General features: G+C 47.8%; 1 long non-coding RNA gene and 1 pseudogene across 3 annotated transcripts in view; one reads left to right on the top strand and one right to left on the bottom strand.

Moving 5' to 3' along the window:
• Window positions 1-14986, bottom strand: part of LOC149363834 (uncharacterized) — a 35810-nt gene extending 20824 nt beyond the window's left edge. The window contains exon 1 of one of the 2 annotated variants that reach the window (XR_016289127.1): window positions 13962-14986. This is a non-coding gene — a long non-coding RNA (uncharacterized LOC149363834). Of the gene's footprint in view, window positions 1-7; window positions 6375-13961 lie in introns of those variants that run through there. The other variant, XR_016289126.1, reaches the window with a different exon arrangement.
• On the top strand, window positions 242-18940 carry LOC149363833 (nucleoside hydrolase-like; annotated as a pseudogene). The gene is made up of 4 exons (XR_016289124.1): window positions 242-798; window positions 6810-7107; window positions 14544-14680; window positions 18537-18940. The product of XR_016289124.1 is annotated as a nucleoside hydrolase-like (transcript).
• The last annotated feature ends 404 nt before the right edge of the window (window positions 18941-19344 follow it).

The raw sequence follows: 19344 nt of genomic DNA, 5'->3' as shown, positions 1-19344 counted from the left end.
GCTTCACCTTTGGACAGCCACATGTCACACGGTTCCGACGTCTCTGGTGCCTGGGACTAATGAAAATCTTGGTTTTCGGTTCCCGGAGTTCATTTAATTAGATTCCAGGAACAGCTTCTGTTACAAGACGCTCTTGTAGATGGCGCCAGCTGTACCGGCAACGCACCCTCCGCTTCCTCCACTGTCGGAGAAGCAGCCAGCCACCTCCGCAGGCGATGCGCCGAGCCGCCGAGCGCACGGGCCCGACGGCCACCGCCCTCCTCACCCTCTTATATACAAGTGGCAGACGACTCGGATTCCACGGCGTCCCCACTTGAACAGCTACGCAGCGGACCCAGCCATGTATTCCTCCTAATCAGACCTATGTAGCCCAGACTGTAATAAACTTTCAATAATCCCCATCTAAAAGAAGTCCTCAGTTAATTGAGTCATCCTAGAGTAGACAGGCACGAAACAGCTTCGATTCGAGACCACATATTCCGAGTTCTCGGCGAACTGCGGATTCCCCAGGGAGCAGCAGATGAACTGAAGGACTCCTCCTTAGCCATGCGGTGCCTAGTTTTCGCGTGTTTATTCGGCACTGTTCTGTCCACCCGGAGCCCCAGGTTCCCGACAGTGCGGCCACTGAAGTTACTGCTGGACGTCGACACGGGCGTGGACGATGCATTGGCCATCACCATGGCCGCCACTTCGGCTGACGTCTGCTTGGAGGCCATCACCGTTGTGGCGGGAAACACGAATTTGTCGACCGCGTACGACAACACACTCAGGGTGCTCCGAGTGATCAACCGAACGGACGTAAGTTGCCCGGAAGGATGGGATTCTCGTTTGAACCGAATCCTCACTTCAACGCTCGGGGTGTAGTCTTAAAGAAAAGCTGGAATTATTTTTGAGAATTCGAGAAGATTGAAGGATTCGAATGTGTGAATATATTCTTAAAATCCATCATTAGAGAATCCTATTCGCCAGCCAAAAATTCCTCCTTCGAGTTTCCTCTCCTAATCAGTTAACTTCGTTTGAAAATTTCTGGGAATTTTTCGTACAGGCGCAGGACGACGAACGACATCGCCGGGTTTTCAGCAGAAGGAGCTCCTTACGATATCGCGTAATAAACTAGTGCTCTAGCTTCAAGGCAGATCGAACAGCACGTTCATGAACGGCGCGAAACCATTTGAAGTTGGCGTTCACATCCAACGTTAGCGGGCTCAGTGGTTTTTGAGGAAAGCAAATGTGTAGTAACTGTCACTTCGTGGTGGACAGCACAACCTCGTTGTGAGAGCAGGGAGAAAGGTGGGAGTGAAAGATGAAACAGGTTCCGTAGTGGAACGCTCCGGAATAATTTCGACTCCTTTCGCACAGCACACGATTGCCTTTTGCGTTTCGACTCCATAGAAACGCGGCCGACGCGGTCGGGTTCGAACCTGAGTGCTCCAGTTCAGAAGCGGAGCGCTCTAACCACCGAGCCACCAAGGTGCGTTAATAATGGTCAATGGGAGGGGTAGAGAAACAGTTAACGCAGTCGCATACCCAAAATTCTGGATAAAATCATTGTGGAGCGGGAAATCATTTATGAACTCAATTTTTTCATATAATGTAAGATTTCACTACAACAATCAATGTGTCCTCAGATCACCAGAAGCTTTCCCCTTTGGTTTTCTACGGCAGTCTTAACTGTTCAATGCGATCGATGGGAACACTCTAAAAGAAAGATTTTGCTGCATATCAGAAGAATGGACCATTGCCTTCTATATTTCCATAACACTATCTTATAGTTCTCCAATTTTCAAAATTTTTGTCCCAGAATGTTAGACATGATAAACAGCAGTCCGGCCTTTGCAATATACAGTCGAGCCCACTTTTAACGGCCACAGTTATAACGAACGCTCGCTTATTACGAACGAAGGTGGTAGTGCCGTCAAAATATGCATTATAGCAATTGGACTGCATCTCATATACAACAACTAACCATGGCGGTGTAACTCGATTAGTAGAAACGAGAAGGCGCCCTAAACCCGGCTCCGCAATCTAAAAACTCGCGCTTAGGGTATAAGCGCGGACATGGAGAAGGTATCCGGGTGACCGTGGCACCCTCCACCGGTAGAAGTGGGAACCGAAAAACGCAATAAAAAAAAGGCGAGATATTGCCAATAGCACGGCGCAGTTCTAACAAGTACTGCCGTCGAAAAAGCGCGCCTTGAGACACAACACGTGCACAGGTCAAATACATTGCAAGCTTTTGCGTTAACATCCTACTTTGCACGAGGATGATCAAACTACCGGCGGCGGCCCTTTTGAAATTGGCGAATCTCACGCACTGCATTGCTTCGGCAGCTGCGTTTTCGTTCGCTATAGGCCGAACGCAAAGCCCTCGATAACGCTTGACTTTTTGCTTTTACGTGACGAGTGTTCAGCCAATGGCGCGATGAGTATCGCGTATGAGATTTCGTCGCCGAGTGGCTTGTTGCGTTCGAACAAGACATAGCGAAGAAAGTATACAAGCCCCAACTCTTGCTTGAGAGCTTTTCAGCGCACCTCGTGTCGGTTTTTATGGCTGTGGTCTATCCCTGATCGGCGACGAAATTCAAGATGGTATCGCGCTCCTCGAAAGCATTCTTAGAGGCAGCTTATGTTTAATGGAAGGACGCCTGGTCGAGTACCAGTAAACACCGCGCGTCATCGACATTTGGGCCCGAGGCAGCCACTCCCGAATCCTTGCTGATGTCATCCAGACATTTTTTTGTGGCGGTGAGGCGAACATTTGCTACGATAAAAAGTTAGTGCTTTGATAGAACGAACTCAGAGGCATCGTGATTCCTCGCCCGATTGGAACAAAAAAAAAAAAAAGAATCATTCTCTTCTGGTTATGCGAAGGCTCGCGAAGACCCTGGATGGAATTTTTCGGGTTTGTTCCTTGAAGATAACGAAGGCCGGGAGCCTGTGGCCGGCGGCGAGTGCGGCTAGGCGAACCATGAAACTTTGTCTGGGCACATCCAGTGTTTTGAGATAAGTATGGTGCTTTCGCCGACCACGCTGTTTGTACTGTTAGCCGTGTTGTCTTTTCGGACTATCGTCTGATCCATATTGGCGATGTTGTACAAGGTGTAGCCGTTGCGCCGTCGCAGGGGGTTTGCGGCAGACTGAAATGTACTTGCATGCCTCCGAAAATTATTCGGGCGTCTTCTGGCTCTCGTCCGTAGAACGGCGCATTGACACGCCGAACGAAATTTCGCAAAAAGAAGCCGCTTGCTAACGGAATGCCCTGCCGTTCTTCGCAGGGGGTTTGCGGCAGACTGAAAGGTACTTGCATGCCTCCGAAAATTATTCGGGCGTCTTCTGGCTCTCGTCCGTAGAACGGCGCATTGACACGCCGAACGAAATTTCGCAAAAAGAAGCCGCTTGCTAACGGAATGCCCTGCCGTTCTTCGCAGGGGGTTTGCGGCAGACTGAAAGGTACTTGCATGCCTCCGAAAATTATTCGGGCGTCTTCTGGCTCTCGTCCGTAGAACGGCGCATTGACACGCCGAACGAAATTTCGCAAAAAGAAGCCGCTTGCTAACGGAATGCCCTGCCGTTCTTCGCAGGGGGTTTGCGGCAGACTGAAAGGTACTTGCATGCCTCCGAAAATTATTCGGGCGTCTTCTGGCTCTCGTCCGTAGAACGGCGCATTGACACGCCGAACGAAATTTCGCAAAAAGAAGCCGCTTGCTAACGGAATGCCCTGGCGTTCTTTCCCGCTCGAAGAACTCGAAGAGCGCATCATCCACGCATTCGCTAAACACAGGGCGCGCCGTTACTCAACTTTCTTCGAAGTTCTGCTTTCCCGTAGTTTTGCTGTAGCAACTTCTTGCAATTCTTTTCCCATTCCCGTATCCGTTCGCGGCCGAGCTTGAAGTGACGAGACGTTTGGCACACGTTCCTTCCGTTTTGCCGATGCCATTGTATGACCTCAGTTTTCTTCGCCACTGTGTACGAATGCACTGCCGACTTGACAACGCCACAACAAGACGACAAATGGCGAGCGACGAACGGGCACGCGAATGGCTTGAAAAGCAGGATTGGATTGGATTGGATTCTTGGACTGGATGGGGCAGGTCAGTGTTGCCTGAGCGCGGTGCGAGATAAGGGCGCGAAGCAAGCGGGGGAGACTGAAAGAAAGGCAACCTGAATGTTGTTGTTGTTGTGACTGAGAGAAGTAAGAAAAGGAAATTGCGCGGGCCTGCTACTGGCTCGAGCCAAGCCACCACCGCTACCACGTGCAGATAGAGGAGAGTTAAAAGATCAGACGAAAGAGAAAAAGGAAAGAAAAGACGCGCGTCGCAGCAACAACTGCGTCCGCCGGAGCGGACGCTGCTCAAAAAACAGATAAGCGGCCGAAGCCGCGCTCGCGCAAGCGAGGACAGATACCTGAATGTTAGAAGCGAAACAAAACCTATACTTGGCGTCTCAACAGTTTCTGTGTGCACTGGTGCGTCGCGGCTATGCGCTTTGCGTGCCCGCATGATTTTGTTTTTGACGTACCTCGATTTACCAGTGCGGAGAAGTACAGGAACTTAAAGTGCCCCTCTAAGTGCTCCTCGGACGAAGCTCATGCTGCGGCACGCGCCTGCGACGAGGAATACAGCTGTGGCTAGCCAATGTGTTGCGAGCCGCTTCGGTGGCCCAGCGGTTAAGGCGCAGGGCTGCTGTCCCGAAAAACGCGGGTTCGACCCCGGCCGTGGCGGTCGCATTTCGATGGAGAAGGAATGCTTTAGAAGTCCGCGTAGGGTGCGATGTCAGTGCAAGATTAAGAACCCCAGGTGGTCGAAATTATTCCTGAGCCCTCCACTACGGCGTCCCTGATAGCCTCAGTCGCTTTGGGACGTTAAACCCCCATAAACCAAAACAAGAAGCACACCACATTGTTCGTGATTGTACGATGTCAGTGCACGTTAAGGAATTCCAGGTGGTCGAAATTTGCGGAGCCCTTCACTACGGCGTCCCTCAAAGCCTGAGTCGTTTTGGTACGTTAAACCCTCCCATAAACCAAAACAGGATGCACACCACACGGTTGGTTACTGTATCATGCCAGTTGTCAGTGCACGTTAAAGAACCCCAGGTGGTCGAAAATTCCGGAACCCTTCACTACGGCGTCCCTCATAGCCTGAGTCGCTTTGGGACGTTAAACCCTCATAAACCAGAAGCTCTCCTTAGCAAGCGCACCGCTGGGCGCGTTTGCTTCGTTAACGTACCAAGACGCTGGACTTCATAGCCAGCGTACGAGGACTATTATAACGGAACCTAAACATGTCTGTACGTACCAGTCTCTACTCATCAGTCATGACGGAGGCTCTGCGATTACAGATGGCACACCAGTAGCTTGGCTTGCTGCCGACGCTGCCGATTCCTCGGCGCTCGGACTATCCTGCAGAACCGCCGGATGAACCCTCAGAAGCATCGCAAGCTTTGTGGGGTTTAGATCACTGAAGCGCAGACCGTAGCTCTTTGCGAGAACTTCGCTGTAGGGATCTGGAACGGGGTCCATCGTAACGCTGGTGCAAACGTAAACGAAGCGACGGCAGCGACGTCTGATAGCGAAGCCTTCAACGTCCGGCCGGCGGTCCTTTTCAATCCGGTCGCTGGGAGACTGCATCGCTCGCTGCCAGCAATCACGAAGCCCACGTTGCAGTCAGTTTACGGTACATTTCGGGTATTTCGTCATCAGACAGTGCCGAGTTTGGATGACAGCGGCGGGAAAATTTTTCAACTAGCAATAAATGTACCTTTTGCTGCAGGACAGGACAAGCGGCAACAAAGCTGAAATATCGGACTTTGCTAACAAAAAATATTTGACGCAAAGGTCCTCAGTGTCCCTCTAAACATTTTACTTGCGATGTCGGCCGGTGACGACAACTTTATTCTGTCGTTTGGTCTTTTCTGGCTTATAAAAATTATCTGCCTCTCCCGTAACCGAGAGTAGAGTAAGCATGAAATGTTTACGGGCCTAATGTCATCTCGGTGGACACCCGAACCGCACCGTACAGGAAGGGAGGAACGCCACCACCCGTTCAGCGCGATGCCTTGCCATTTGAACGCAAGGTTTTTTGAGGAAAGGAAATGGCGCAGTAATTCTCTGCCATCTCGGTGGACACCCGAACCACACCGTAATGGAAGGGAGGAACGCCACCACCCGTTCGGCGCGATGCCTTGCCCTTTGAACGCAGCGCTTCTCCCCCGGGCCCCTGTGCGCCTGCGCGGCTTTGCTTCGATGCGCGAAGCCCCTAAGAGATCACGTATGACAACGAAGTGTATCGTGGCATTTATGTGCTTTTTGCACGCGTTATTAGAAATCGGAAATTATAATTCCGTGCATTATCAAACGCACAGCGACTGATATCTTGATAAACATTGAAAAGGCACTGGCAGCAGTTATTTTTTGTGACTCCTTTGGAGCCCAACCGGCGCTTGCATGCCGGTCGCGTAGGAGGGCTTAGAGAGTCTCGTTAAATCTCGTTGAGTCTCGTACGGTGCCCGGATGTTCTCGTTTCAGAGCCCGGATGAGTGGATTTCAGTGCCCGGATGATGGCTCTCGGCCTCGGCGTGACGTCACCACACTGCCGACAACGGGGGCTAAAAGCATTTCATGCTTAAAAGCTCTGTTTTCGCTGAGATGGGTCTCATTGTGGTTTGAACGCGGTATACCTCATCGATGAAGGCCAACTTCTATTGCTTCTTAGGACCCCTTTAAGCGCGAGGCTGCGTCAAGCATCCAAAGAGATGTTTTGCTCATTTGCTAACGATCCGTTTGTTTTTCTCTTCGGTTTTCTTTCCAGATCCCTGTATACAAAGGGGCCGATCGTCCCATCGACGGCCGATAGGACTACGAAGAGGTATATTTTGGTCCCGACAATTTCGGCAACGCGAGCAGCCTTTACCCGAAGGGCCCGAACACTGCTCCGGATCCTGGCACGTACGGTTACCTGAAGATGATAGAGCTCATCAAGAAGAGCCCGAAAGAACTGACGTTAGTGCTTCTGGGGCCGCTGACTAACCTGGCGATAGCACTACTCGTGGAACCACACCTGACTCAGAACGTCAGCGCCATCTACATTCTTGGAGGAAACATTTATGGTACGTTAGTGCTGAGACATTTTGAGGCATTGCGATGATAGGCTCGCTTGTCATATGCTTCGGCAAGTAGGTGTGCAATAACTGCCCTCAGGCAAACGGTAAGCTGTTTCATCTGAGCACTGGTTGTTTGTGCAGACCATTTGTTTTCCCAAGAGCTTAGCTGTTTGGCTTTCAGTCCTTTTTTGCACCTTCAGTATTTTTGCATCCACAGCGTTCCCTCGTTTCAGACAAAAAGTGGGTCCCACTGCACCAGTCAGATTTCACGCGTCACTTTCATGAGTGCAGGCTGCATCAATGAAAATCCGAAAACAGGGTGCATTGTTCATAACCTTACCGAGGGTTAGATTTGAGTGGGAGGAGGTAGTTGGGTGCGAGGTTACGTTCAAGGATGCGCGGAGCCCCTATCAACGAAAACTTTCAATAATTTCCAAATGCGGCTTCGTCCCCCTTGAAGCCTCTAGTAACGATAGGTTGGCTACAGCGCTCGAGCAGAAACCAATGAGAAAAGATAAGTGTGTAGGAGATATTTGCTTCCGTCTGAGGTGCAGAGACCTTTCAGTCGTTCCATCTGTCTGAATGTCCGTTAGTTTGTCGCTGTGGCATTATTCTTAAACCACAATATAGCAGGATTTTGCCGATATCAGAAACAAAAATGGCTGACGGTTTAGCATTGCTAAGCACGAAATATTCTGCACAAGCACAGTTTTCTGCAGGTGGACCCCACCGCCAGGTATACCTCAATGAGCGATTGAGAGAGAGGGAAAAAGAATTTAATGAAAGCGCGATTGAGGTCTCCACTTGTTGTTGTTGTTGTTGTAGCCTACGACAGAATGGCACATACCCACTCGGGGGGATCGGCCAAGAATCGGGTGGTAAAGGTTGGTATTCACCTGTACGTAGTAAAGGCAAAAGGAAAGCACACGGGAGAGGAACACCGGGGGAGTCTACCACAAGAAGGGCACGGAGAGGATGATAAAAAAATCAACAAAACTAAAAAACAAATAATAATAATAATAATAATAATAATAATAATATAGTAATAATTAATAATAATAATAATCATAAATATATATATATATATATATATATATATATATATATATATATATATATATATATATATTTATATATATAAAGGAGTTTGGATTGGAGAAAGAGAGAAAGAGAGAAAAGAGAATAAATCGAAAAATAATGAAGCATAAAAAGAAAATACTGAAAGCTTTAGCAAGGTAGTCGATGAGATTCCAGCAAGAAATTTTGAACAGCGTCACAAACAGACCTGCGGCTGAACCCAAGTGTGGTGGCACCAAATGATAGCAAGTGTGGGCTGCTCAAACTGAGGCCAAGTTACTGTAAGGGCAACTCCAGCAGTCTTCTATACAATTCCGGAAAGAAACGCGCAGGCAAAATTACAGACCAAAGTTAGAAAATTACTCACTATTAAACCACTTCCAAAAAACATGCACCCTGCTTTTCACGAAGGCAGGAGGAGAGCCAGAGCAAAGGCCCTTGAAGCCAAGCTCGAAGGCTCGGAACACACAACCTATGTAGACGCGGCGGAATACGAAGGAGGCGACTCCTTTGTGGTCGTGGCCGTGAACGACTCGGGTGAAACATTAACGACCGGTTCGGTCAAAACAAAAAAACTCAGGGACAGCGGAGGAGGTGGCTATCGCCATGGGAATGGCCAGCACCAAAGCAGTCACCATAATTAGCGACTCCAAGGTGGCTATCAACAATTTTGCGCGGGGTATGATCTCCCAGGAGGCAGAACGAATATTAAGACATAAAGACTGGGACCAAAGAGAGGTGGAACTAATATGGGTGCCGGCACACTCGGGGAACAGGGGAAACGAGTTGGCTCACAGTATAGCTCGAGGTTATGTCAGCCGAGCAGTGAGCCGGGTTGAGTCCCCAAATTTCACGAGAGATGCATTCATATAATTTCACGAATGCACCAATCAGTTTAAACTGGAAAGGAGGATCTATCCGCCACCAGACAAACAGCTCGACAAAAGCCAGGAGGTAACGTGGCGTCGGCTCCAGACGCGAGCCTTCCTTAGCCCGTCGAGACTAGCACACATGTATCCAACACAATACAACGCTACTTGCAAACAATGCGGCGAGATAGCCGGATATGACCACATTTTATGGAGCTGTAAAAAGGCGCCGCCACCGGCGGACCTACTACCAGTCCCTTCTCTAGAGCGGTGGGAGGCTATACTGGCCAGCTCAGACCCGTTGACGCAAGTCCGGGCCACTGAGTGGGCTCACAAGGTCGCCAAGAGCCATGGGCTCGAAGCCACCTAGTATAATGCCCACTAGGGCTCAGTGCTGACAATAAACGTTTTCCAATCCAATCCAATCTTCTCAAAGAGGTGAAACGACGACAATGGAGCCAAAAATGATCGATAGATTCAGGCTCACGGCAAAATGCACAGAGGGGAGATAACGCCAAACCAGATCTGTGCAGATAGAAATTTAGAGGGGGGATGCGGCAGCGCAACCTCGTCAGAGATACTTCTAGCTGCCGAGATGGACAAATTTTCCTGCTCCATAAATATTTCAGATGCTGGTATTCCACCGATGTTAAAAGTGTTGTGTCTTGCACGCTTAATAACGCTCGTCGCCGGAACCTAGATGCTGTGATATACGCTGTAGCCGGGCAGATGGGCAACACAGGGCCGCCTATAGGGAAGCCTTTGCAAGGTTATCCGCGATCTCATTGACAGTCACGCTGCTGTGGCCGGGTACCCATATCAAGTGAACAAGGCTCAAATGCGAAGGAAGAAGCGATAAAAAAGTGCTTAAAGTGGGACAGTCAACATGCGATGCGAGGGACGAACACAAAGATAAAGAATCGGTAATGACTGCCACTGCAGAAATAGAAGGATCAAGCTTGCTCAGAGCAAGAACTACTGCCAGAAACTCAGCTTGAAAAATAGGGGTGAAATCCGGAAGGCGCAGCGAAAAGGACCAGTCTAAACTCAGACAGTAAATTCCCACCCCTTCCTTTTCGTTGCACTGAGAGGCATCGGTTGCTATTGCAATTTTTGTAGGTAGGGACCTTAAATGATCCTCTAATAGACCATTTAAAATACGGGGTGGTAAAAGTTTCGCGTTTTGAGGAAAAATGTTGTCGAAAACAATGTGGACAGAGGACCCGCTGCTTAAGGCTGGAAGGATGTTGTAAATCTGCACGTTTAAAGGCTCAAGCAGCCTTTGCACGAACACAACCTGTGGGGTATGAAAACGAGGCCAGTGGACACCAAAAAAGGAGGTCGGCTGGCAACAGAAAATGCTTTGTGAACGGTGAAAATGGGATTCAAAGATTTTGAGGAAAGTCACAGTTAGAAAGTGAAATCGGGTTAACAGAGGAGGAATGCGGGCCTCAAGGTTCAGCACATTGGTAGCCACGAATTTGGGGACGCCAAGGCACATCCGAAGCACCTCCCTCTCCAAAAGGATGAGAGGACGAAGTTTGTATGAAGCCGAGCCTGAAAACAACACAGAGCCAAATTCTAAAATTAGCCTAACATACAATACGTAAATCATTAGGAGCGTATCCCTGCGCATGCCATACCTGTGACTACATAACCTCCGTAACATGCCTGCGGCACGAGTCCCTTTTACAGCAACATGGTCAATGTGAGGCCGCCAGGTGAGTTTGTCGTCATAAATGACGCCCAGGTATTTTAGGAATTGAACTTGAGGAATTGGTTGAAATTTGCATGAAAGAGAGAGCACGACAGGATCCTGTAGAGGAAAAACAAGGACGGCACACTTGTTAACATTTAATGTGAGGTGTAAACTGCTCAACCAGAGCTCAAGAGAACTCAGATATGATTGCAACTGATCATAGAAGGAATGCATATCAGGCACAGCCGCAAAAAATGTTATGTCGTCCGCATAGACGTAAGTGCGAACATGGTGGTGGAGAGGAATGGAGCTCAGAAGAATATTGAACAGCACAGGCGAAAGGACAGCTCCCTGCGGAACACCTCTCGTCTGTTTGTACCTCTCGGATTTTACCCCATTATGGACGCAGAATAATTCCCTGATATAGAGAAACGCAGATATCCAAGCAACTAAATATTCCGGAAACTGGAGGGACTGTAACCTGTGTATTAGGATGGAATGCTCTACACTGTCATAAGCTTTAGAGACGTCGAGCGTAACCAAAGCAGCATACAGGCGTTGACGACGAGCTAGAAGAATACGACTCTCAAGATCTACATGTGCATGCCATATCGAACATCACGGCCGGAAGCCGAGTTGACACGGGCTGAGAATAGTTCTGCGGTCCACAAAGGCAGAAACCCGCATAAGTAACACCCTTTCTATTAATTTTACCACGTTTGATGCTAGAGAAATAGGCCTAATATTTTCCAATTCAAAGCCTCCACCCTGGTTTTTAAGTAAAGGGATCACCTTGACCAGCTTCCACTCAGAAGGGATCCAAGCGTGTTTGATAGAATAGTTGACCAGGTGTAACAAAGAGTTCGGAGACGCCTCAAATAGAATCTTGAGCATCTTTGAAGTAACACCATAGGACCGGGAGCAGAAGCTGGTAAACTTTGAACAACTTGAGAAAGCTCCGAAAGAGTGACTTTAGTGAAATAATTATCTGGCGACCTGAGCGCAAACAACATGGGACGCAAAGGAAATAGAGACGAGAACCGCTTATGCAAGCCCGCGGCAATTGATTCAACCACCTCGATAGCTTCCTTTGGAGACATAACTAATGACTGTAAATCACGAGAAGGCAGGACCTGTTTCCTGGACCGTAAAAAGCCAAATAATGCCCGTCGGTTGCCTGACTCTGAAAGAAAATCAAAATGTTCAGAGTCATATTTCTCTTTCGCACGAGAAACTGTGCGTTTAAAGGTGGCTGCTATGAATTTATAATCTTTCCAGTTATTTGGGCATTGGTTATAAAGAAGCTTTTTCCATGCTGCCTTCCTCCGCCTGTAATCCCTCCTACAGTCCGCGTTCCACCAATGATTAGAGGAATTCCCATTTGAGGGCCGCACCAGGAACTCCGACTTTTTCCGGCAATCCTCTAAAGCCAGGCATATGCTTGTTGACTGGTGATCTTCGGCGATGTTAGAAACTGACGCGAGGGCAGAGCGCAACATCGTCTCAAATTTGTCATAATTTACATGCGTCCGCAACGGACGAGCCGCAGGAGTTACACGACATAAGATATCAAAACGAACAGGTATATGGTCACTTGAGGAGCCGCAATCAACAGTCGACCAATTCATTATGCCAATTCCAGGACTGGTGAATGTAAGATCTAAAACAGATTTAGACTGAGTGCAAAGGTAAATGGCTGATCCAGAATTTGAACACGTAAGGCTGTTATCAGAAACCCAGTCCCAAAGGCGCTTCCCACATAGATTTGTGCGGTAGCCCCAAGACACATGGTGTGAATTGAAATCGCCAGCCATGAGAAGTGGGTTTCCACAGGTAGCGAGAAGCGAATCTAGCGGTCTAGTATCCTGGACTCCATAGGGGAAATAAACATTTACTAAGGAAAATGGGGAGCACCCAGGAAGAAGAAAGTCTAATGCCAAAATCTCACAGTCAGGGGACATTAGCTGAAAAGATACCTTAGCCTTGTGGCAAAGTTTTGAAGAAACTAACGTTAGCAAACCCCCTCTTCGTGACTGGCGATCTAGACGAAATGAACGATAATTTTTAAAGTGAAAATGTTTGTCGGCTGAAAGCCACGTTTCTTGAAGAATAATGATATCCGGATTAAGCTGGGAAGAAATACAGTGTAAATCTGTTGAAGCTGTAAGAATAGAGCGACAGTTCCACTGCAAAACTCGCAACGACGCTATGGTTTCGAAAGCAGAGCAGTAGCAACTGCCTGCTCTAAAATGGTGTCCTTCGGCATATTGCCAAGCTGCTTCTTCTGTGATTTGGATTGTGAACGAGAAGTAGATGAAGGAGATATCGGGGACCCGCTACGCTTTAGGATCCGCACGTCAGGCTCCATCATCTCGGAATCAGAGATAACTCCAGCGTCACTGGAAGTACCCGAGGTAAGAACAGTGTTGGGTGCAGAAGTTTGTTCCTGGGGCTGAGATGTTCCAGATAGAGAAGAACGGACAAGAGCAGGGGTAATTACATTCGATAGAGAAGCCAAACTGGTCTGCAAAGCATTAGTGAGCTGAAAAGCGAGGACGTTGGTGAGGCATTCCGAAACACTTGCTGCAATTTTCTCTACCATTTTTGTCATGGACGCTTCCACAGCAGACGCAATTGCCTGAGTCAGCGTTGAATCTAAAGTCATGCCCTGACGAGCGGTCACCCCTGCATACCCGTAGGGCCCGTTCCTTAATTTCCTGTAAAGCTTCTCGGCGCGAACATCGTTTCCGGTCTATAACCTCCAGGATCTGAATTTTCTGCGCACGAGAGGGGCAGTTGGAAGAATTAGCAGCGTGGGCGCCACCGCAAAGGCAGCACTTCTCGTTGTGCTCAGAGCAAGTGCTCGTAGCATGATCTTCTCCACAGTGACAGCAGCGCAAGGTGGATTTACAACCGCCGGCGCTATGGCCATAGCGCCAGCAGTTGGAGCACTGCAGAGGCCTAGACGACAACTGGTCAACCCGAAAAATTAGAGGCCAGGCCTTTATTTCACTGGGGCAAGACGTGCCGGCAAAGGTGGCAATTACCGACTCAGTGGGCACCCGCATGTTGCCAACATCACGGTTACAGCGGTGCACAGCAACAACACCTGCGGCGGACAGCAGATCAAGGGTCTCAACTGGAGACAGCGAAGAGTCGACGCCTCGGACAATGCCCTTCGTGCAAGCCAGATGAGGCGGAATAAAAGAGCTTACCCGGAGAGATGCGAAAGACGAGGTAGCTAGGAGATCTCTGACGCAGGCGAGGTCTGAGGACCTGCAGAGAATACCGCCGCGTCCAAACTGGCGGACCTCACTGATGGCTTCATAATGAGAAGTGGCTGACTGGAGCAGCCCGAACAATTCCAGGATTGGTCATCTTGATGGCGCCACCATCCTTAGGCACCAACGCAACCGGGATGCTGCCGACGCCACTGCGCAAAAAAGCCTCCAAGGGCAAGACATCAGGGGAAAGGGATGCCGACCAGGAGGAGCTCCCCTGGCCGGGAGACTGGGTAGACATACCCCGGGCTTACGGTCTCGCCGTGTGCTTGATGCCCACAAAACGACAAGGACAAAGGCTCAGGGAGAAAAACAAAACCTCAACCAACCACCCGAAACTCAACCGATCGTTCCCCAGCGGGCTGGGCGTTCCCGGTAATGCAAAGGCAGAGCGAATCGGGCAAGGACAACGGACTTCCTTTTGCCGTATCTCCGCAAACTTCTTCTCATCGCGCGTCAGTGGTAATGCACGTGTATATCTTCTCCTCGGCGTCAGTGTTATTACCTCCTCCGCAGGTAGGGGCAACATCCTACCGGGCTCCGAGTTCAACTTCCTCACCGACCCCGAGGCGGCGCTGGTGGTCCTCCAGAGGGCCCTGTGTCCAGTGTAGATCATTCCGTGGGAGACGGTGCTCGGATCCACAGTGCCATGGGTACGTTAATTGCATTGTTATGCGAAGCATATTAACGTAGGTTTCGGGCCTTCGCGCGACGCCCGGCGGTGGCCACCATTGACCCTGAAGTGGGGTCACGTGACGTGACGTCACGTGATAACGTCACACCGGCTGCAGATGGGGCCTCATATCGCGCCGTCGGTCGCCTCCCGGCGGTGGCCACCATTGACCTTCAAGTGACCTTCAAGTAGGTCACGTGACGATGTCACGTGATGACGTCACACCGGCTGCAGATGGGGCCTCATATCGCGCCGTCGGTAGCCTCCCGGCGGTGGCCACCATTGACCTTGAAGTGAGATCACATGATGTGACGTCACGTGACCACGTCTCCGTTACTTAGCCCCATCCACACTGCGGCAGCTGATTAACATGCTTCGCATCCACTGGGCTTAACCTTGATTAGCCTCCAATTTTTTTGCACCACTATTTTCTAAGACAGCATAATAATGACGCGTTGTGTGCATATGTATGTTTGTGGCGTTGGCAGGTTGGGGGGGGGGGGAGGCTGTGCTATCAGACGCTACGATTATTCAGAGGTTTTTCGTTGTGTAATGAGATCCAGTAATCTGATTAGACGAAAGCACGAAAGTAAAGGCACTTAAGAGGTTACCCGACTCTCGGGCTACTCTTTAATGAAATCCAGCAGTCTGATTAGACGAAATTTGGGCGGTCATGGGACGTTAACGGTTAGCGTACTATCATGCCACTTGCGGCCTTCAGATGAACTGTTTAATACTACTGAATACATACTACTACTCAACACTACTACTCCTAATAATACTACTACTAAATAATACTACTCAAAGAAAAGTTGCATTGAATCACCAATAGCTGACAGTCGAACTCACGAGCGGCGCCACCGTCTGTAAAACTGCTTGAAGTGGCAACCGGCGATTGCCGGGTTTCGATGTAGCCACTAAGTCGCAAGTGAGCTCTGATTAAAGTGAGCCGTGATGTGTGGTCCCGTCAAAGTTGCCATAAGACGCAGCTCTCTCGCAGGATTATAAATTTTTTTTATAAGAAGACTTCGAACAACATTTTTGATGTTTCAAACAATGATTTCGTGATTCCCACTTCACAAATAACTTGTCCAGCAAAGATGAAGGTGGATATTAATAAGTTCAAGTGCTCGATTGCTGCGTATTCAGAGCAAGATCGTCTCCAGATGCTATCAGGACTATTAGGACGGGGCATTCACTTTGAAAGGTGCAATCGGTGGAAAACAGTATATATCGCTCAGCGACCACAATGCCCTGGAGGAAATACGGAGTTTTCTTGCGTATGTCGCCCTATATACACTATTTTTTGTCTACCTTGGTGGCTCGGAAACGTCATAGCAGTGTTACGTCAAAACTTTAATACAGTGTTCTGATGTCTCATCATTTCTAAAGTTCATGAAAAATTACGAGTAAGCGTTGGAATAAGCTTTCCCTAACCTGAGGCGACTATTTAAAACACATATATAGAACTTTCGCTAAAATGTTGATGTAACCCTGCAAGGCCAGGCACGCCAGTTGTGATGTACACAACTGTAATCAACACTTTGCAGACGGCAAAGAGGAGGACCCGCGTTAGAATGGAGTGAAGGAGATATTGAGATATTTAACTGAAAAATCCTGCTAGTTAAAAATTATCATTTTTTAAGAACAGTGCGAAATATTTTACTTAATTTTAGTTTTTGATAACATAATAGTATAGGAGGAGGTCCCAAATTTAAAAGCCGTCAGAAGGCCCTCGTATAAAAAAAATTGCATAAAAATATATTAGAAGGCAGTAACAACGCAATTATAAAACACGCTCGAATTACAGTAGGAATACTTAGAATCAAATAAAAGAATTAGTGTTTGGAAGTTAATAACTGCATGGAAACAATGTGTTATGAAAAAACATTAAAAAAGAACATGTAAAAAAGGTACGTTTTAGAACATAACAACAAAACAATACGTGAGATCATAAGCTCCATACGAATGAACGGGAATAACAAAGGGAAAAATACTTACTATATTACATCAGTTTGTGTTAGCACAATCAGCACGTATTCTTTTAACTTCGTGGAATGCCACAGATGTCTCACGAGATTTAATTTCATTGAGGTAATTGGTTTCAGAATGTTATACGCATGAATTTGATTGTAAATTTCAAGTAATCTGTTTTGACCTTGGGTAGTAGGATGTTTCTTTAGCAGCACACCTTGCATTATTGTGATTAGCTAAAAAAGGAGCTCTTCTGAAGCTTGCAGTGATTTCGTTGTTATGAGATCTGAAAAATAAAGAATGTTAGCTTATGCCGGAAGAGATATCGCAATTGTAGTATACATAAATGAGTAAAGAGAGGCACCGTACGTGTAGTAATTTTGAGAAGCACTATTTAAAAATATTACAATTATACCATAATTATAATCAGAACTCTATAACAAATTGTCTAATTCGCATGTCTTTTGAAATTTATGACTCCAAAATTAAAATAACATTTAGAACGCAGCATTAGTACAACGCTTATCTTGAACGTTCAACTAATAATTACAATGTAACATAAAACGCTGATTCTAAATTTTTAACATTATCATCACTTTCCAGTGTAAAATGTAATGCAGCTCCTACCTGCACAGCAATTTCAAAATTTCAAAACGTTATTCTAACTTCCGCTGCGACCCGGGTATCACAGTGCCTGACGTTAACTTGTGAAACACTAATGTCCCCCGTATTAATAAAGAATTCATGCTGCTTTCGAAGAATGGCAGAATATAGCATAAATAAATACTCAAGACAATTATAGAATCACCCTGTACTAGCATAATACGATACGAAAGAACATTTACTATGCCCTTTCCAAAGGTTGATATCTGTCCTCAGAATTATGTGCCATTTGGTACGTGAGTATGTGAAAGCAATTCATTTTCTCTAAAATGTCGCAACTAGTTCATGAACGAAGCGGATAAAATGCATAAATTATCACCCAGCGGTATAGCGCACGAGGAACAGTGCGAACTATGAGCTCTACGGTGCTAAATTATTCAGACACAATAAAGCCGGACTGAAGGGAGGCAAGTGACACCTCCAAGCTTGTTATGGCAGTTTCGAACTTTATTAGCAGTTTTTTTTAAATAGCCAGTATGAGGTAACTCCGTGTATTTTAAGTTTCACTGGCCACCAGTTTGCTTTCTGCTGCAGGGTAATTAAGTTTTCCGGTTGATATAAAATTCCCTACTTCTCCACAACTCAAGGTTAAATTTATGTAAAGTATATTTACGCGATAGCGTTATAGGCCACGTTGCCAAGAAATCCGGTGCCGGCGTTGGCGACGTCAACGCTGTGAGCGAAAAATCACGAGCATCACTCTGGAAGATGGTGCCCCGAGAGCAACGTAGGAGGCAGCTGGGCCACCCAGGTCACGTGACCTTGGAGACCGACCTTGAGCCATTGCCTAGCAACCGCCAAAGCTGGCGGACGCCCCGCGCTCGCCGCGCCATCTGGCATGACGTCACACCGCGCGCCTCGCCGTGGAGCCGCCGCCGTTTCGTATGACTTCACACCGCGCGCCTCGTCGTTGCGCTCGCCTCCGCTCGTTTCGCCAGCTGTGTTGCATGCCTGCTTTCGCTAAGTATATCCTGGCATAGCCGATCTAAGCCGCTGCCAATTTTTTCCTCCTATTACCACTATCATTGCGACCACATTAATATTAGAAGAGCCACTACCGCCACATCTGCGAAATTCTGGCGCAATGATTTCGCGGATGCGTCATACCAGTTAGCCATTATTCAAGCCACACCAGAACAGTTGTTACTTTAGAGTAATTAAAGATGTCAATGCACATACACATATTCTCTTCCTATCAGGGTGCCTACTACAACGTAACGAACAGGACAAACCCAGGTCCTCTCCAAAAACTTCTACGTGACATCACCACGCATACAGTGGAGTGCTGCGTGGACAAGAGCACCGGATTCAACTTGGGAGACGGGCTCGCTGTGTTGGCGGCAATGGAACCCGACAGCATTACAAAGTCTGTGGAACACCGTGTTACAGTTGAACTCACTGGCACCCACACCCGTGGTCAGCTCGTGCACGGGTGGCTCGCTTACATGATGCCCGAGGTGCAGCGAAACGTCACCATTATTATTGGGTTCAACGCCACCGCAAATGAGGAATATTTTAAGCGTACTTTCGACCGCGGTTCGCGGGGATTTTAAATCTTCTGAGAAGTGTTGCGCTAATAAAGCATGAAACATTCAAAGTCAAAGTGTGGATGTTACCAGCGCCCAACAATGAATTGTACCGATTATGTCTGTTAAATTTGACAACGCTGACATTGAAAAAGTAGACTTTGCATCTTTCCTTTAAGACTCTGTACCTGCCCTGTCGTCCTCTGATTATCCTGACATTTGCACTTACTTTCTGCGCTGAAATCAAATGACACAAATGATACATAAAGCTTAATCCATCACTGTCATTCCACGATTCAGCTCCAGCATTTCCGAGAAAAATTCCGAGTAAAGGACACTCTAAGCACAAAAAAAAACGCAGACAGGCACTAGCATGAACTGTACTTTTTAGCAAACTTTATGATTTCTGTAGCTCTCAATAAGTGCAATATTTCTGTACAGGTTAAGGCAACAAGTTCTACAGTCAACATAAAATGGCTTT

The sequence above is a fragment of the Amblyomma mixtum genome, chromosome 2, assembly GCF_055824585.1.
Source record: "Amblyomma mixtum isolate Tamu chromosome 2, ASM5582458v1, whole genome shotgun sequence".
Classification (NCBI taxonomy): domain Eukaryota; kingdom Metazoa; phylum Arthropoda; class Arachnida; order Ixodida; family Ixodidae; genus Amblyomma; species Amblyomma mixtum.
Note: the sequence above shows the minus strand (reverse complement) of the source record. Positions and strands in the feature narration are given on the sequence as shown.